This window comes from Microcebus murinus, chromosome 1, assembly GCF_040939455.1.
Source record: "Microcebus murinus isolate Inina chromosome 1, M.murinus_Inina_mat1.0, whole genome shotgun sequence".
Lineage (NCBI taxonomy): Eukaryota > Metazoa > Chordata > Mammalia > Primates > Cheirogaleidae > Microcebus > Microcebus murinus.
Genome location: NC_134104.1, coordinates 75,944,002 through 75,962,942, shown reverse-complemented (window position 1 = coordinate 75,962,942; position 18,941 = coordinate 75,944,002).

Below are 18,941 nucleotides of genomic sequence, written 5' to 3'. Positions count from 1 at the left end.
CCTCAATATGATAGTAGGAAAAAAATGATTACAAAACATCTATGGTTGTATTTTAGAATGAGACATTTATGAGCAGCTTTCCATGCGCATGGGAATCTGGGAATTGGAGGGTTTCTTTTTTAATTTTTAAAAAATTTTATAATAAAAATATATTTTATAAAATTTTATTTCCTTTTATTTCTTTTTTGTGAGAGGCAGACAGTGCTTAGAACTCTGGAATTAGAGGTTTTATCTTTACTCCAACTCAGAGTTTCCCAGCCTTGGCACTGTTGACATTTGGGGCTGAATAATTCTTTTATGGGGAACTGTCCTTGCATTGTAGGATGTTTTGCAACATTTCTGACCTCTACCCACTGGATATCAGTGACATCCACTCTCCTCTCCCTAGCTGTCACAACCCAAAATGTCTCCAGATATTGCTAAATGTCCCCCACAGGCAAAATTGCCCCCAGTTGAGAAACATGGCACCTCAGTTGCATTCCCAATCAAAATTGATGGATTTCTTAGAATGATGCAGCTGAGGGTGGATTTGGGAGGGTATGGTAACCAGGTAAAGGGGCTCCCTTCATTTCTACTGACCTAAGTAAGGAGGGGGTGTCCCAGAGAGCTCAAGAAAGTTAGGAGTGCACGAGTTCCGAAGGAAGGAAACCAGCATCTGAGTTCCTTCATTATCATTGACTGGCTGTGTGACCTTCATCATATTGCTTAACCTCTCTGAGCCTCAGGGTCCCCATTGAATCCAGAGGATGCAATAGCTCTCCATGAACCTTCTTCCTCTCACCCTCCCCCATGCTCACACACACCACCACAAGATTGTTGAGAGGACTAAAGGTAAAGACATTGTAAGCGAAAAAGCACAAGACAAATATGTGTTATCACACTAAAGATTTTTTCCCCTGAAAGAGCAAAGAAAAGGAACTTTCATTTTTGGACAATTTTTCTGTCAAGAGAAGTAATGACGACCTCACAGCAGTAATGAAAACAAACAGGGAATACTGCCACCATGCCAGCTGCAAGACTTCATTCCAGTGGGGTGTAAGTTAGTTTGCATTTCTCCAGTGAAAATGAAAGCCCTCCTTGAAGACAGCAGCATGGTGTTAGGCAAAGGCAAGAATGCTCCATGTGGCTGTCCACCTGTCTGGAAGTAACTTAGCCTTCGACTGCCTCTTGTCAGCGTGGCCATCACCTGGAAGTTGTCTGGATGGCTCATGCCCTCAGCAGCTGGCAACTTCAGAACTAAGAGAGGCTTCTGAATGCTGGTGGCTTCCTCAGGGTGGACGTCAGGGAGCTGTGGTCACAGTCAGGCCTAGGGCGGGTGGCTCTCTCTGTGCTCGAGCCAGGCCAAGTCAGGCTGGGGCTCTTGCTTGAATCATACTTTTGGGTCGTGAGGGTGTTCTCAACTAGAGTAACATCCTAACAAGCAGCCTAGGTACCCGCCAACAGGCTAGTGACTCTCCAGGCAGCTCAATTAGCTCAGAGATAAACTAGAAGTTTAGGTCAGAAACCTCTAGGACCCAAGCGTCAGTTTCAGCTTTGAAGGAATATTATAACTCACGCTTGTAAAAGTAGTTCATGGATTACTCTTCCATCCTTTGAGGGCAGGACAGAATAGTGGTCACGGGCCTTCCCTTCCGAGCTTTCTATATGTCTCCTGGCTCTGCTCCTCGCAGCTATATGATTGAGGGCACCCAGTGAGTGGTATGTAAATGCTGGCTGTAAATGTCAATCAGGTGTGCCACTAGGTGCTCACAGCAGCCTCTGCAGTCAGTGGTGTTATGATCTTCACAGTGTTGGTGTAGAGTCTGACATTCAGGCAAGTGCATCCCTACACAGGCCACCCACATCCCGTTGCCCGGCTCTTCCCCTTAGGTCACTCTGCCTTCACTCTCTGCCATCTAAATGCCATCTGGCCCTCTAAGTCTGTGTGCATGCTGCCTCCTCAATGAGTTCTGCCTCCAGAGTGGAATTAATCTCAGCTTCCTCAAAGCCCCATAGCATTTTGTTGGTATCTCTGTTATACCGTGGCACTCACTTGGGCCACAGCAGGTAAGAAAAGGGCCCAAATAAGAACATAACATATCACAGAGGGTGACAAAGGCCATAGAGAGAAGCAAGGTGAAGAATTTAGAAAGTTTAAAGGAAGGAAAGCTTCCTCCCTATTTCTCCCATCTGACAGTCGTAATACATCCTTGGTGCCTTTGAAAACCCTCACCACTTTCTGGCTCCAGTCAAAGCCAACGCTATACATGCTGTCTCGCTCCTCAAACTGAATGTCGTAGCAGGGAAGAACAGTTTGGAGTCACCTCTGCGTGCCCCGCAGCACATGGCTCCATGACAGGGGCCCAAGGTTGCAACTGCTTAAAAAATCCGTACGGCACTGAACTGAGAAAGGCTTGCTGACAGTAGGTGACGGTGATGGAGACAGCAGAGATGAAAATGATAACAAGGAGCTTATATGAACCGAAACCCAGTCGTCACGAAGGGTGCTGTACTCACGACGTTTCACTATGAGTGAGTGAACAGCAAGAGATCCATGAATCAGACCTAGAAACGGAGCCCACGTATTGGCAGACTGAAAAGAAATCGGAAAAGGGAAAGGGCACGTGGGGAGGGCTGCCTGATAGGCTTGAGCCTGAGCTATGGATGAATGTAGCAGTGGAAACACTGTTTCCCCCCTTTGTTTAAAAAAATGTAACTTTTACATTTATTATTATTGTTATTCATTGAGGAAGATGTAGAGAATAGCCAAAAGTATAGATAAGAGAAACAATCTCATTACACCGGAGTTGAGTACTATTTAAATTTCATTGAAGTTTCCTTGTTCTATGTGTCTGATTTTATGTAGTTGAGATCATAATGGTTCTGTATGCTGCAAAATATATTTTATTTTGTCTTTTTATATAGACAGGGCATGCTTAAGGTACAAAATTCATAAGGCACAAAAGGATTGGCATTGAAAAGGCAGTCTCTCTCCTGCCTCTCTCTGTCTGCTTCCCACCACCCAGTTTTCTCCTAGTCTCTCATAAATCCTTCAAGGGAAATCCTATGCCTACCATTGTTTTTGGAGTGAGTTAGCAGCCCTTAATCCTTCAAGGTTCTCAGGAACCAAAATTTGTCGATGAAAAGGAAACAAGTCCCTAATGCAATATATCTGTGCTGATAAAAGACACACTTATACTACCTCTATGACAGTTACATAACCAAAATTATATAGTGCAACTCTTTCTAAGGAATGTTCTCAAACTGACAACAGTAGTTGAAGGTACTCAACCAAGATACACTCCCTTGACAGGCATCCATCCCAAAGATTTCCCCAAGATATTCTCAATACTCAACAGTGGCTTGAAAACCTCAGAAACATAAGAGATCAGAGTCTGCAGGTCTCTGGGTTGTGGTGACTGAGACATTAACCCCCAGCCCAAGCCCCTAAAGGTGGGCCTCTCCTTCTCCCAAGATCAGACCTGGCAAGGACTTCCTCATCTTGTTCTGCTGTAGGTGCTGGGGGCGGGCAGGATGCGTGGGAAGGGTGGGTGGGGGAATTCCAGTTCAAATGAAGCAGTTTAAAGAAAGTCATTTTCATAAAATCTTGCTCAAAATAGAGAAAGTCATTCTATACTTACCCAAACTCTGTCCTCTTCAAACTAATCCCCCCCCCCTACATCCATAAAGAAGCAGAGGGGTGGGACCTGGGATTTTCCTTCAGATCTGTGCTGTGGGTGCTGCCCTGCGGGCTTGCATTGCCACAGATCCTCCCACCTGAACATTCACCACCCACCATCTCATTGCATATCTGCGCCCCAGTAAGCAGTTCCGAGAGTTTTCAGGAATCTGCTACAGTTTGAAAGTTTATTTACCAGTGAAGTGAATTTCCCTCTCTGCTCTCCTTCCTCTCCTCCCAGTACCCATCTGATAAAGTTACAGAAGGCATCTCTCAGATTCACAACCCCCACCAGCCCCCCACTGAATAACACGTCGTCTGGCAACAGGAGGCGTTTGATTACATTTGGATGGAGCGCCTGCATCAACTCCAGTTGTCCCTGAATTGGAACTGATGGGCCTCACGTGCTGCAGCCAACAGTTTGCCTTCACCCACTCCCCTCTCCGAAAGGAACCTTTCTCTGGGAAAACAAGAAACCTACGTGCCATCCTGGGTGAGAGACGAACAGGAGCTGTGTCCCAGCGTCGCATTCCAGGCGTGGCAGGCAAGAGCACACTCTGAGGGATTCGCAGCAGCCATCCATGCTTCGAGCATCTCTGGAGAGAACCTCGGAACCCCAGGACCCCTCTGTTCATTTGCACTCACAGGCATTGAGTTCTTATTGTGTGGAGCATAAGGCACTAGGCTGCTGTTTCCTCAGCAAGATTTCATAACCTCCCTTCCCCCATGCTGACTTATTTGCTCCATTAGTTAAACTATTCTGTAGGCAGAATAATGGACCCCAGAGATGTCCATGTCCTAACCCCCATAATCTGTGGACATGTTATTTTACATGGCAAGGAGGAAGAATTAACGTTGCAGATGGAATTAGACTTGCTGTTGTTGACCTTAAAATAAGAAAATCATCCATGATTATCTGTTTGGTCCCAAAATAACAACAGTCTATATGCAGGGAAGAGAGAGGCAGAAGAGTCAGGACTAGACTGGTGGTGTCTTGAGAAAGACTCCACCTGCCATTGCTGACTTTGAAGGTGGAGGAAGGGGGCTGTGAGCCAAAAGATGTGGGCAGCCCTTATAATCTGGAAAAGGCTGAGAACGAATTCTGCCCTACAGCTTCCTTGATTTTAGCCCAGAAAGACTTCTTTCAGACTTCTGACCTCCAGAACTGTCAGATAATAAATTTGTGTAGTTACGGCAGCAGTAGTAAACCAACACATTCACCATCGACCTCCTAGGCGCTAAGGCCTGGTGCCTGTGCAGAGGGGCATTCCCACAGAAGGTGGTTTGCACTTGGTATCAGTCATCAGGGCCCAACTAGGGAAACTGAAGTCACTCTAAGTAACCAAGCAGAGGGAAGGTAATGTAGGCCATCGGCCACACAGGTGGCAGACGTGGAGGAGCCAACCCAGACATCAGCAATAGCAGAGTTCGCTGCTCTGGTGCTGCTGGGCTAGGCTAGAGAGACAAAGAGAGGAGGTCATGTTACTGAAGGCCAGAGGCCAGGGTCACCTGAGGAAGCTGGACTGTGGCGGGCTGTCCAGTAGGAACTGGAGCCACGGGGAGAGAGAGTCAAGAGACCCTGCATTCTTCCTTTCTCCTGCCCTCCAGTCCCCTGCCAATGTCTCCCACTGGCTGTGCCCAGCTGGAAGCCAACTGACGTGGGAACCTGGGATACACAGGGCTCATCCCTCTGCAGCTCTGAGTGGAGCTCTGAGGATGAATAGGCCCAAGCCCAGCACGCCTCTCTTTTCTGCATTCATCACCATGAATCTTGAAACACAATTTATTGTTTAAAACCCAAATGCTTTACCATGTGTGGCTTCTGAGGCCCTTCATAATTTGCCTTTCCCTAACTTCTCTGCCCTCATCCGGCATGCCCGCCTCCCTCCCGCACCCCGCCACCCACAGCACCACCACACTGTCCTTCCCTTTTATTCTCAACGTGCCAAGCACGTCCCACATCAGGGCCCTGCACCTGTCATAGCCTGTGCTGAGCTCCTCTCCCCTGGGTGTCCCTTAGCTGATAACAGGTCGTTATTTGGGTCTCAGCTTGACTGTTATTTAGTCAGCTGACCCTGTTCTCCATCTAATATAGGCCCCCCTCATCCAAAGTGGCTATTGTCCTCTCCCATTTTATTTTCTGCATATTACCTGGAGTGATCCTGGATATGTGTTTCCTTGCTCAGCATAACTTTCCCAAACCTGTATGCTCCTGAGGGTAGGAATGCTGTCTTCTTACTTGCTATATCTTTGTACCAGTGTCAACTAGATGCTCACCAAAATCTGTTTCTTCCTGGGAACAGAGCAGGGCTCATTTCAGATTCCTTTGTAGTTAGATGTGACTGAGTTCTGGCTAATGGAACATGAGTGGAAATATACGGTGCCACTTCCAGGCCTGGCTGTGAAAGCCGCCCATGTGCTCCTGCATGTCTTCCCCCTCCTGCCAGAGGATGACAAGGCCCCAGGGAATGGTAGAGGCAGGAGGGGAAAGAAGCCTGGGTTTTTGAATGACTAAATGAAGGAGAGTTGCCCCAGCAAGCTACATACTCATCCAGAACTGTTATGTGAGCAAGAAATAAGTTCAGTGTTGACTCATTGCATCAGGCTACTCTAACCAAAACAATTCCCAGTGCCAAGAACAGTACCTGGTCCATAATTGGTCCTCGATGGATAGTGATTGAATGATTGACTATTAGACACTCAATAATGATATGTTCAGTGATGGAATGTCATTTTCCAGCACTCACTCCTCATGGGCTAAGCTCCCTGAGGACAGGGAAGTGGTGTTATAGTAATCTGCACACACTCAATGCCCTCTGCTGTACCTAACCCTCAGTAGTTGTTCAACAGATACTGTTTCTAGGCAGTATGAAGGAGACACTGAGTGACAAAGCATGGTCTAGAAGTGTGAGTCTAAGGAGCTGTTCCACATTATTGTAACTACCAACATTGGTGCGCCTCTTTAGAGTTTACAAAGGGCTCTTCTTCACTTGATCTTTATTTATAAAAATTCTGAAAGGTAATTACTGTTATGATTTTACACATAATGAACTTGAGCTCACAGAAACATCTTGCTCAAGACCTTACTTTTTTAAGTGATTAAGCTAGAATTAATTCATGTTTCAAATTATTGATTGAGTGCTTAGGATAGGCTAGCTCCCTGGCTGAAACTTCTGCACCTAGTAGGGCTCAGGAAAGAACCCAAAGATAGTTATCTCTCTCCCAGAAGATAAATTAGCTGAGGACTGAGAGAATTGCCTGTGTCCTGCAGCTGATGTGTTTAGCTGAGACTCAGCGCTGGCCCCCCGCTGGCTCCCGCTGGCCGCCCCTGTTGCTGCTGTGAGCCTTAGTGCAAGTTCTGGGTGGTCTTCCAGACTTGCCTGGAGTCAACAACAGTACAGGGACCCCTCGGCAGCTCTCCCACTTGCCCAGGCTAACAGCTCTGGCATTCTAAATCTGCCCTTTTCCATACATTCTTTCCTCCTTCCTGAGCCAAAATTTCAGTAGACGATTTAGAGTGAGTTCCAGGCCATTTAGCTCAGTCAGAGATTTGGGTGAAAGTTTCCTCCCACCCATCCCAGGCCTCAGATAACTCATCAGGGTGCGCCCAGCCTGTGCAAAGGAGGGGGAAGGAAAGCTCTTGGAGATTTTCAGCCACGGGGTGGAAGCAAAAGTTGCCCCAGCTGATCTGGCTGTACAGAGTGTTAGTAATAGGTTGTTGGAAAATTTTAGGACAAAAGCCCGAGGAGGACGTAGTAACTTGTCTAAACAGAAACTACAAAGCCCCCAGAGGGTCGCAGGCGGGCTGGGTTACTTGGCAATGCAAAGAGGACAGGGGCTGTTGTCTGAAGGGGCAGTTGGATGAAGAGAAAGGGGAGGATTAGATGACCAGATCTCTGCAGCGGCTCAGCCTTTCCCAGCCTGGAGACACTCCTCTCCGTGCTTGGGTGCCTCTCTCTGTAAATAAATCCCGGCTGCTCTTACAGTGCAGGATGTCCCACATACCGTACATCTGAGGTGGAGTGAAATACAAATATGCCTTTTCATAATAGCTTTACACCTGGAGCAGCAGAGGACCGGTTTATTGCCTTGGTAAACAAAAGTTAGAATTCAAGCAAAGTACAAACTTTGCCCAAGGCACTTCTGACAGTGCACCTTGTGTTTGTGAAGTGAACTCGATATATATATGATGTGAAGCAATGGAAGGCTGGGCTTTTTCATTTCTTCCCCCACCCCCCAGCCTGATTTCCAAGGTTTAAAAGTTCATGTGTGTGTGTGTGTGTGTATGTGTGTGTGTGTGTAAGAGAGGAGGGGGAGGTTGGGGGGAATTTACTTTTGCTCTGGCTTTTTCCAGCATTTTGAAATCATGCTGTTTAGTGTAAAAAATATGGGAGCCAATTTTTATTGTTTTCCAGAGATAATGTCCTTCTTGCTGCCCTCGGAGGGACAATTAGGGTTTGTAAGTGGGAGACAGGGTCAACCAGTTGGAGGAACACACAAAGGAACCAGGATTTGTATTAAATCTTACTTAAATTAAACATAAAAAAATAAATACGTATTCAGTGCCTATTCTGTGCCAAGCGTAGAATCATGAACTTTTATAAACATGATTTCGTGGTTTTGTCTTCTCAATCACATGAAGTAGGGATTATTGATCAAAACGTCCATGTCACAGATAGAGAAACTGAGGCTATGATTGCTGAAATGATTCGTCTGAGTTTTCTAATTCCAAATTCAGGTTTTTTGGTACTGTCCTCCAACCTGTACATGGGGTCACCCAGATCATGTGCTGTCCTGTGACTTTGCTTCTCTTCCCCGAACCCCCACCCATAATTTTTCTGCCTAGTTCTCTGCTTGCACTGGGAGAGATGATTGATCTTCTCCCTTCTTCGGTAGCTTTCTGCCCAGAGGAATTCCATACTCTTTAGCAGCCACCTGGCCACCTGGGCTACCCCTCTGACCACCCCACACCTCCATGCCTTCCAGTACAAAGGATCTGAGACATATGGATTAGATTTCCCCTCAAAACACACATAAGCTTAAAAGCAAAGGCAGCAACGGTGAAGCGAGAACACATCTCATGTTTGGTTAGCTCCACAAATGCCTCTGCATTCTCCCTTCCCCAGCTTGACTCAATCAGATAAGCTTCAGCAAAAGCATCTGAACTTTTTGGATTCTTTTCCAAAACAAGCCTTTGAACCTGAAGAACTTTGCCCAACTCTGCGTGTTCGCTCCGCAAATGTTCAGCTGGGGCTTGCCCATTGAACAGCTCAAGCTGGTGAAATTTTAACTGTTTCATCCACATATTAATTCCCAAGCCTTCTGAAGGGAGAGTAAACTCATTAGGCTTAATTTTAAAAGAAATCTCTGTGAATCTGTCAGCCTGTGCCTGTCTACACAAATGAAGGATTCCTTGAGGGAACATATTAAACTGAGGCTAGAGAGAGGTGATGTCATTAAGGCATTGTCAGCTCAGCAGTTTCAGGGCCCCAGAACTGCGGCTGCTTGTGTTTAGCAGGATTTCAAGAAAAAGCCCACTCTCTCTCCTCCAGTGCCTCTTCCACCTCCACCCCCTACCATTTGTGCATCTCTAGTTGTTGTTCCTTGAGGAATGCCTTTGGCTTTATTCATTACGAGCTTTTTAAAAATTATTGGAACACAATTACTTATTGCAATGGCAGAGAGCTCAGTTGCAAGTGGATTAAACATGATTCCTATGTGAGACCCCTTGAGGGAGAGGAATGGGGATGTCTGGGCTGTGAGGCAAAGCTTGGTCAAGCTTGCTTTGGGGTCTCTGCTGTGAACACCCAGGAGAGCCCAATAGTGTAATGTTAGCCCTTCAGAGAACTTTAAAGAGGACCTAACCCAACCTCTTTCTCTTACAGGAGGAAATCAAGGGTCAGTGGAATGAGCAAAGCCGAGGCATACATAGCCAGCCCACATCAGGCCTCTACCTCCCTGGCCAGGGCCCATAGCCCTACCCCATGCTGTCTTTCATACAAGGAGAAAGTCAAATTAAATAAAGACAAAAAACTGGCTCTAAATCCTGACCTAGATCCACTTATCCTGGCTTTTCATCACTGCTTGTCAATACACGTCCATAGGTTGAGTCCATAGAAAGATGTTTACCCTGAGAAAGACAAGAGACGAGAAACCTGGAATGCTTCTGAAATGCTGGCTGGAAATCTTGGTCAAGATTGAGAGATCTTAGTGTACCTTTACATGATTATGAGTCTAGAGCAGTTAAGAATACTTCAAAAGATGCTACCAACACATAGAAATGATAAATACACAAGGTGATGGATACCCCCAATACACTGACTTGGTCACTACACATTCTGTGCATATAAAAAATACTCACATGTGCCCCATAAATATGTGAAATATCATGTGTCAATAAAAAATCAACAAGAAATCTATATTTTTTTCTTACTTTCAATTTCATTCTCATCAGTTGTTTTGCTTTTCTTGCTGGTGACTCTACATTGCTGTGTGTCCCTGTCATTGGGAAGTGCAGTTGGTCTGTGATTGGGTTCTAAACTGACATAACTGATAGAAAGTTAGGACATTAGGGCCAGAAAGAAGTTTAGTGATACTCTGGACCATATTGCTCAGTTTATAGACAAGTATAATGGGTCTGAGAGAGATTAAGTGACTTTATGCAGGGTTACTCGGCACATTAATGAACTACAGACTATCAATTTGCCCATCCATGTGAAGGAGGAAAGTTGCTTCCAGCTGACAATTACAAAGCATCTCTCTTTGTAATACTCAGGTGCCTTCTATGAATAATTAATGAATTTTGTCCAGCTCTAGGGAGCCCAATGCTATTGCAGCCTAGCCCTAGCTAATCCACAGGCATCTGTGTGATGGATTATGAGTTATCCTCACCATCTTTTGTTTCATGGAAAGACTCGTAGATAAAAGGCAGGGGAATTTTCTAGGATTGCTCGATGAATCCACAAAGGCTCTGAGGCAACAAGCTGTTCCTGGACAAGGAATCAGAGGACATAAATTCCAGTCCTCATGCTACCCCTAACCATGTGGGAGGCAAGCCACTTCCCTCTCTGAGTCTCAGTTTCCCCATCCATGGAAGGGCTTTGCAGGATGACCTCCGAGAACATTTCAGGTCTGACGGCCTGTGGGTCTAGAATACAAGGCACCATTTCATGTCTAAAACATGACTATGTGAAGCCAGATATTGCCTGCCACAATGATATACCTCCAAGAGTCTCAAATTGTAAAGGATAAATAGGTTTTGCCTCCAGAACTGAAAGTGTCTCTTAGCAATTTGTATGAAATAAACAAAAAAAGTTTGCATTGTTTGGGTTTTTATAAATAAATTTTTTTCAAGTTATTGATGACTGTAATCACTTATCCGCTTGCAAGGGCAAGCATATAACACAAAGAATAAACTAATAATAGACAAATAGAGAATTCAGAGACATGTTATCATTATCATTTTTGTTTTTGAAGAATAATAAGAAAAATAATATTTATTGAACACTCACCACATCCCATGCAGTTTATATACACCATCTCATTTAAGATCTATAAACAATCAGTGCTATCATATATCTTTTACAGAAAAAGAAACCGAGGCTCAGAGATGAAATAATTCACCTAGTACACACACAACCCTTAAGCAGTGAAGCCCAGATATAAAATCAGTTTTCCTGACTCCAAAGCTCCTGTTTCCCACAATTCCAAGTTGCATACATAAAACACAGCCATCTTGCTTGTTAGCAAAATTGCTTTTCCATATGAAAGGGAAGTTAAATATATCAACATTTTATTGGATGCCACAAAGAACAACACCATGTCTTCACTGGGCTGCAACACTGAATACCTTTGAAAATAGGCCTTGATTCCATCTTCCACACAAAAAAAGAAAAAACAATGAAAATAGGCGAAAGATTTCAGGCATTAGTCTGAGTTTCCCCAATAATTTAGGAGGGATAAGATAGCTATATCAAGAAGTATTCCAATCAAAAATATTTTAATAAATATGTTCATGGAATCAAAGGTAAGGTGGCTGTTCCTTATTTGGAATTTGTGTCACGTATGCCCCCTAGGGTGGGGGCTTTAGTCTTCACCCCTTCCCTAGTTATCTAATGCTGTAATGGTCTGAGGGATACAGGGCAATATTAAACTCGAAGAACTGTTTCTATTCAGAGTCCCCCTAACCGGGGAGTCTGTATAGGGTCTCCTTAAAGTGGCCATACAAACCAATCCCTAAGCCTAGGGACCAGCCCAGGACCAGATCCCACAAGTTCATCCAGCATTTCTTGATAGCCTTGGATGCTTCCAGCACAATGCAAGGCCAGTGCTACCAAGACAAATAAGATGTAGCCTTGAACAGACCTTAGATATCTAACTCAGGCCTGGCCTAGACCTCAGGAAAAACTACAGGAGGAAAAACCATGGCTGCTTCCAAGGTCTAGAAATAAAAGTGAAGTGATGTAGCAAAAAGCTCTGCATTTTCTGTTTTGGCTTTCACCAGAATGAAAGTTATTGTGCTCCTTTTGTCATCTTATAATTGCCAAAAAACCAGAGAATGATAAAGTTTGAAATGATTCTATTGATTTAGCTATCACTTCACTTCATATTCCTGCATTTAGAGAAGAGGTTACCTGAAGTGCAGAGAGGGGAAGGATTGTCCAAGGTGACCAACGGAGTGTGGGACAAAGCAGGGACTAAAACCCAGGTCTGCTGGCTCCAGGCTCAATACGCCTTTTACTGCCATTGTTTAATTGCCTTGATAGTGGGAAAGACATTTAGCAAAGAAGGAAAAGAAGTCAGTCTTTGTTTAATGAAAAATTATGATCCAGTGAATAGATAGATCTGCACTGCCTCAAACTACAGTGGCTCATGGCTGGGCCGATTCTGTGGTGGAGGAACAGAGCCCTTGTGCTGTAGCCACCGTGAATGTCCTGAGTGCACGGGACCTTTTCATGCTCTGCACATTAGCTTCCCTGAGTCTGGAATCTCCTCTCATTTCTCTTCATGGAAAACTATTACTAATTTAGGCCCAATTCTATTACTTCCTTGGTGGAGCTGTGGTAGATTTATAATGGGTTGACTTAGATAAGCTGGAACTGTTTCTCAGACTCCCCTTCCCTGCATAGTTACATGTCAGTATTGACCATGAGAGACATTTTGCACAATATGTGGAATATAGAAGTGAAGCTACCATGTTTTAATGTTTAGAAGGTTGCACGTGCTGTGTTGTCTTAAACACATTGTCCCTGATATGCTGGCTCCCCTGGTTGGGTGGGGCAGCAGCTGACCCCTCAGCTCCTCCAGGTCCCAGCTCTCATCTTGCAGCTCCTCTAAATCCTGGACCAGCATGAACAGCTCCTGACTGACTCTGGGGAAAGCACCAGATTGTTCTGCAGGTCACCAACATCATCAGCTGGAGGCGGTGAGGGACAGAACTGGGCTCCAGTGTTCCCTGGCAGGGTCTAGGCCACCACTGTTTCCCCCACTCCACGCCCCTTTCGCTTTCTCAGCTGCCTGCCTTGCTGATGTCAATTCCGGCACCAAACTCAGAAGCAACAGCCTCCCCTAGATTGATTAGCCAGATCCTATGACTGTACTGAGTAAGCCCCAGTAATGAATCTCTGATTCTACATCACAAGTAGTGATTCTGCTTCTCTGACAGAACCCTAACTGATCACTGGTCTCCTGTGACTCCCCCCGCATGAATCACTTTCCTGCTGTGTACCTCTATCAAAGCACGTGACACACCGTGCTGCACCTTCATGATTGATTGACAAGCCTCTCTCCCCCAGGTGGGGATTGCTGATGTGTATGGCAGGCTAACTTTGTGCCAGCCACTCTTCCAAGCACTATTTAATTCTTATAGCAACCTAATGAAGTAAGAGTTGTTGTTACCATTCTCATTTTATAGATAAGGCAACTGAGGACCAGAAAAGTTAAGTGATTTGGCCATGATTTCACAACTAAGAAGGGGAGAATCTGGGATTCAAAACCAGGCACCCTGGCCCTGGAGCCCACCCTCTTACACACTGCTCCTCCAAGGCAGCTCTTCAAGGAGCAAGTCTCATCTGTGACTGAAATGAATGAGCTATCTACTTCACTTGGGAGAGAAATGACTTTTCTACAAAGTTGAGGGAGGGTTGATCACAATAGAAACCTTGGGGCCTAGGATCCCCCTCTGCCTTGAATGCCATCCTCCCCAGACTAGAAGTTGGGCTGGCAAATGCTCCATAGTCAAGGGCTTGATAGTGGACAAGAGACGTGCTTACGCATTAATTATGCGTCACCTGAAAGCCATCAGCATGCTCACTGGGAACAATAAATACCAACACTGCAACACCCCACTGGAGGAGCCTGCTTTTCTTCCCAGCCCAAGCTGATGCCCCACCCTGGGTGGAGCCCTCTCTATCCCCGGGTCTCCTGCAGTGGAGGGCTGAGCCTGGCCCGAGGGAAGAGTTCCCACACAGGTGCCAGGCATGCAATTAGTGTTTAACACTTCACTTTTTATATGAACAATGAAATATGACTTCAAAACTATGGTTTGGTATGTAGTAAGCATGGACTGTGACTCAGATAATTTTTAATGCGGTTGTCAACGTCTAGATATCAAACTAAGATAAAAATTCAAGTTTGGATTTCAAATCAGAGTATCTTGGACTATAAAGCATTATACTTTGTTCAATATGAAATTAAGCTTTCCTTATTCTCCTATGCATACTGAAAAATTTAAGGCCTCCATCTTACGTGTAATACACCAAAAATAAACACACACACACAAAAGAAAAAAATAAAAGACAGAAGACAAAATATGACAAAAAATATAGAGAAGGAAAAAAGTGGTAGGAAATAAAAGTCAATGCTATAAAGCAAGGTCAAATGTCCGTCTTACTCTTCTAGGACACAGAAGGGAGGCAGGTAAAGGTCTAGAAGCTTTATGCAGCTTAAAGTGTTCTATTGCTCACACAAGAGGAGAAAATACACATTACACTCAATGCTTCATTAATGTCCAGTATCAATATTATGTAAATGTTCCATATAAGCCAACCATAAGGAGGGTTTGTAATATTCAAATTCCTGGCTTTTAATTCATGGCCAGACTTGGAGTGGACCTCTGAATGTATCTAGTGCAACTTTTCATTTCACAGATGAGGAAACTGAGGGTCTGTGAAGATTGCCCCCCCCCACCCATTCCAGGCTGATACTATCAGACTAGAGAAGAGGCACAGGGGAAGGGCCTTCTAGCAGGAAAGCAGCAGGTTAGGCTGAGATAAGGGCTTATGCCTCAGGGTAGCCTCCACTGTCCTCGATGCAGTGTTCTCATGCCAGGTTTCACCTGCTGCCCGGAGCCCCCCAGCTCCCCTGTATTTCCTCTGCTGGCTGTTAAGGCAAGGGATTCAGAGTCTGCTGACATGAGGCTCCACCATCAGTAAGCTCCCAGCACTGGGCCTGCTGAGTGTTCCAGCCTTCCTGGGACTTTAGGCCAAGCTCATAAACTCTTTTTATTCTTTCCACACCTCTGAGAGCTAGCTTTCCAAAACAGCCCCCACCACATCTTTAAGTCCCCTAGAAAGGAACCTCACAAGAGCTCCTTTTTCATTTCAAATCAAAAAGGGAAAGGGGGCTCGGAGGTTGAGAATAGAGTGGCTAAGGAGATTTCTTTCCCATTCCCTTACAGTCTTCCCATTCAGGAGAGTTTCTTCTAGAGTGAAATACCTCCAGCACAGAGGGCCATCGGAGACATTCTAGTTCAGCTACTCATTTACTGGATGAAACTGGCCCTGAGGAGGGGAGTGCCCCACCCAGGGCACCAGAGAGTGGGTGGGCTGGGGCTGGAAGACACCTCTTGGCACCTGCACCCTGCTCCTCCCAGCCCTGGCCAGGTGTGGGCAGCCCTGTGCGTGTGTCAGTGCGTATGTGTGTGCATGTACTTGTGCAGGCAGGTGTGTGTGAGTACACATGTGGTGGTGCTAGAAACTAGGATTACACTGAGGACTTTTCCTATGTCTCGTGGGGGACAGGAAGTACAAGTGAGGAGAAGAAATGTCTGGCAGGTAGAGCTGAAGGGACATGGATACAGGGGATGAAATTTCTATCTTCAATTGAATAAGAAATAAAGAACCTACCTCACAACTTTGGCTGCTACCTATTTTGAATCATCATTAGCTGAAAAGTAATACATGTATGTTATAGAAAATTTGGAAATTGGAACAAGAAGCTTTAAATTACCCATAATTTCACCACCTAGAAATAACCTCGTTAGGATTTTGGTTTACACTCTTTAACATATTCTTTAAAAGACTGTAATTACATGGCATGTTCTATGTGATAATCTAATGTTTATATGTTCTAAAGAAACTTTTTTCCATGATGCTAAACACTCTTCCACCATGGAACGTTTCTGATGGGTGCCCAGCTATTTCGTCCTGCAGCTGCACTCGTTCAACCCCTTCTTACTGGTGGACACTTTGGTAACTTATTTTATTTCCCATCACAAATAATAGTGAGAAAAATGTCTTTGGGACTCTGGTTACTCTTGAATGAGATTCTTAAAATAGGACTGATGGAACTAAGAGAATGACAATTTTAAAATTTGACAAATGTATTCCAAGTTATTCTTCAGAAAATTTGGATCTGTTTACACTCTCAGCAACAGGGAAGTATACGAACTTTTGCTTCTTTATCATCTGTTGCTACAACTTTCTGGAATTTTAAAGAACTCTTTGGAAATTATTTTAATTATTGGTGTGCCAGCACTCATTATTTTCTACTTGATTTTTATAAAAATTATAGAACTAAGTGGCACTCTAGAAAATAACAGACTTAGTTCTATTTTACATTGCTTGAATTCGGGTCTTTCTTAATAAACTTGAGTTTTCATAGAATTATAAGTAGGCATATACATATAAAACACTTAGCATTATTTTACATGAACATTTTAATAAAATGACATAGTGTGCAAGACCTGATATTTTAAAACTATAAACTATCTTTAAAGCAGTGTAATAATCCAGGGTATAGATATATTATGGTTGGTGAGCCAGGTCTCTATTTTTGAGTGTTTGATTTGTTTTCAATTTGATTGGAATTAATAGGTTGGAGAGTATGAAGATTTTCATAGTTCCTACTACATATTAGTATTTCACATTTAACTGTGTTTTACATGTCACTGGGAACAAAAACAACCTCTATTATTGCTTCTGATGACAATTTTTGCAAGTATTTTAATTTTTATAGGAATTAGCATTTGTTCTTTCTTAAACCCCCAAATCCCTATTTTTGTAATTTACTGTGAAAATCCAAAAGGAAATGAAAAACTAAAAGAAGTATTGAAAATTCTGCTAGGTGTAGTGGCCCACGCCTGTAATCCTAGCACTCTGGGAGGCTGAGGCTGGAAGATCGCTCAAGGTCAGGAGTTCAAAACCAGCCTGAGCAAGAGTGAGACTCTGTCTCTACTAAAAATAGAAAAATTAGCCAGGTGTGGTGGTATGTGCCTGTAGTCCCAGCTACTCAGGAGGCTGAGACAGGAGGATCACTTGAGCCCAGAAGTTTGAGATTGCTGTGAGCTAGGCTGATGCCACAGCACTCTAGCCCAGGTGACAAAGTGAGACTTTGTCTCAAAAAAAGAAAATTCAGTTGACCCTTGAACAACACAGGTTTGAACTGCATGAGTCCACTTATATGTGGATATTTTTCAATAAAATTACATCAAGTGTTTCTGCCTCTCCTACCTCCCCTTCTACCTCCTCTACCTCTTCTGCCTCTGCCACTCTGAGACAGCAAGACCATCCCCTCCTCTTCCCTCTCTCCTCTGCCTACTCAATGTGAAGACAGTGAGGATGAAGACCTCCATGATGATCCACTTCCACTTAGCAAATAGTAAGTACATATTTCTCTTCCTTATGATTTTCTTAATAACATTTCTTTTCTCTAGCTTCCTTTATTGTAAGAATATAGTATATAATACATATAAATACAAAATACGTGTTAATTGACTGAGACCAGCCTGAGAAAACCTGACTGTTATCAGCAAGGCAACAGTAAGTTATTAGTAGTTCAGTTTTGGAGGAGTCAAAAGTTATCATGGATATTTGACTGCACAGGGGTCAATATCCCTAACCCCTGTGTTGTTCAAGGGTCAACTGTGTAGTTACATATTTATAAACACATTTTAAACTTTTTATTATATGACTATTTTGTTATATGACTACATGTAGAAAGTTACCAATTAGAAATAAGAAAGAAGAAAATTAAAATAACTTGTAATCACATCATGCAAAGATAAGGCTGTTTATGTAACAGTATCAATATCTTTCCAGTCTTTTCCTTATGGAAATACATACACATTGTTCATGCTATTAATACTTTTGTAACTCACTCTGATACATTGGGAATGTAATATCATACTTTTAAATAGCTTTCTATGACGTGCCAGGCACAGGAAGACGCAATTATGAGCAAAATAGGGCCTGGTCCTCAGGGAGCTTACCGGACAAATTACGGGGAGCAGAAAAGAACACAAGCTTCCTAAGCTCCGGCCCAGTGCTCTTTCTCCTGTTTATTCTCGCTACTGGGTAAAGCTTGACTCCATAACATTTTATTTTTTTACAGTCCTAGCAATTTTAAATGACAGTTTTCTTAAATTTGTCTTTAGGTCACAGTGTCCTACTCATGTACCTTTGATCTGTAAACGATCGCGAGCTTTAGTCATCGTGCTTTTAGTATTCAGTGAGCCCGTGCGTGGCACAGTGCAGCACAGCTCCCAGAGGTTGTGGGAGCGAATCTTTCCAGTAGCAAGTGCTGCCAGGGGCGCTACAAATGGAAATGGATCTGGGCTCCTGGAGATGGAGGGCTTCCTTGTGACTCAGTGTCTCTGCTGCAAGAGGGGTCCTCTCCCATTTTACAGAGAATTTTCTGTTCCTCAGCACCTGCCATGACGCGTGCAGACTCCTGCAACTGGGTTGGGCTCTACAAAAAAGGGAAGCCGAAACTTAGAGAAACAAAACAATGTGACTGAGGCCTCACCTAGTAGAGGCAGAGCAGAGGCAGGATGAAGCCCAGCTCTTTTGATCCCCATACAACACTCCTGCTCTTTCCTAGCTCCACTGAAGGCATGGCTGCCTTAACTAAAGAAGCTGCAAGGGTCAAAGAGACTGATCCAGTCTGCTCCTCACAGACACACACACACACACTTGAAATACACGTGTGAGTACCTTCACATAAAAACAGGCAGCCCCAACCCAAATGCTCCCAGGCATTCTGTAAGTGCTCTCACCCTGGAAGG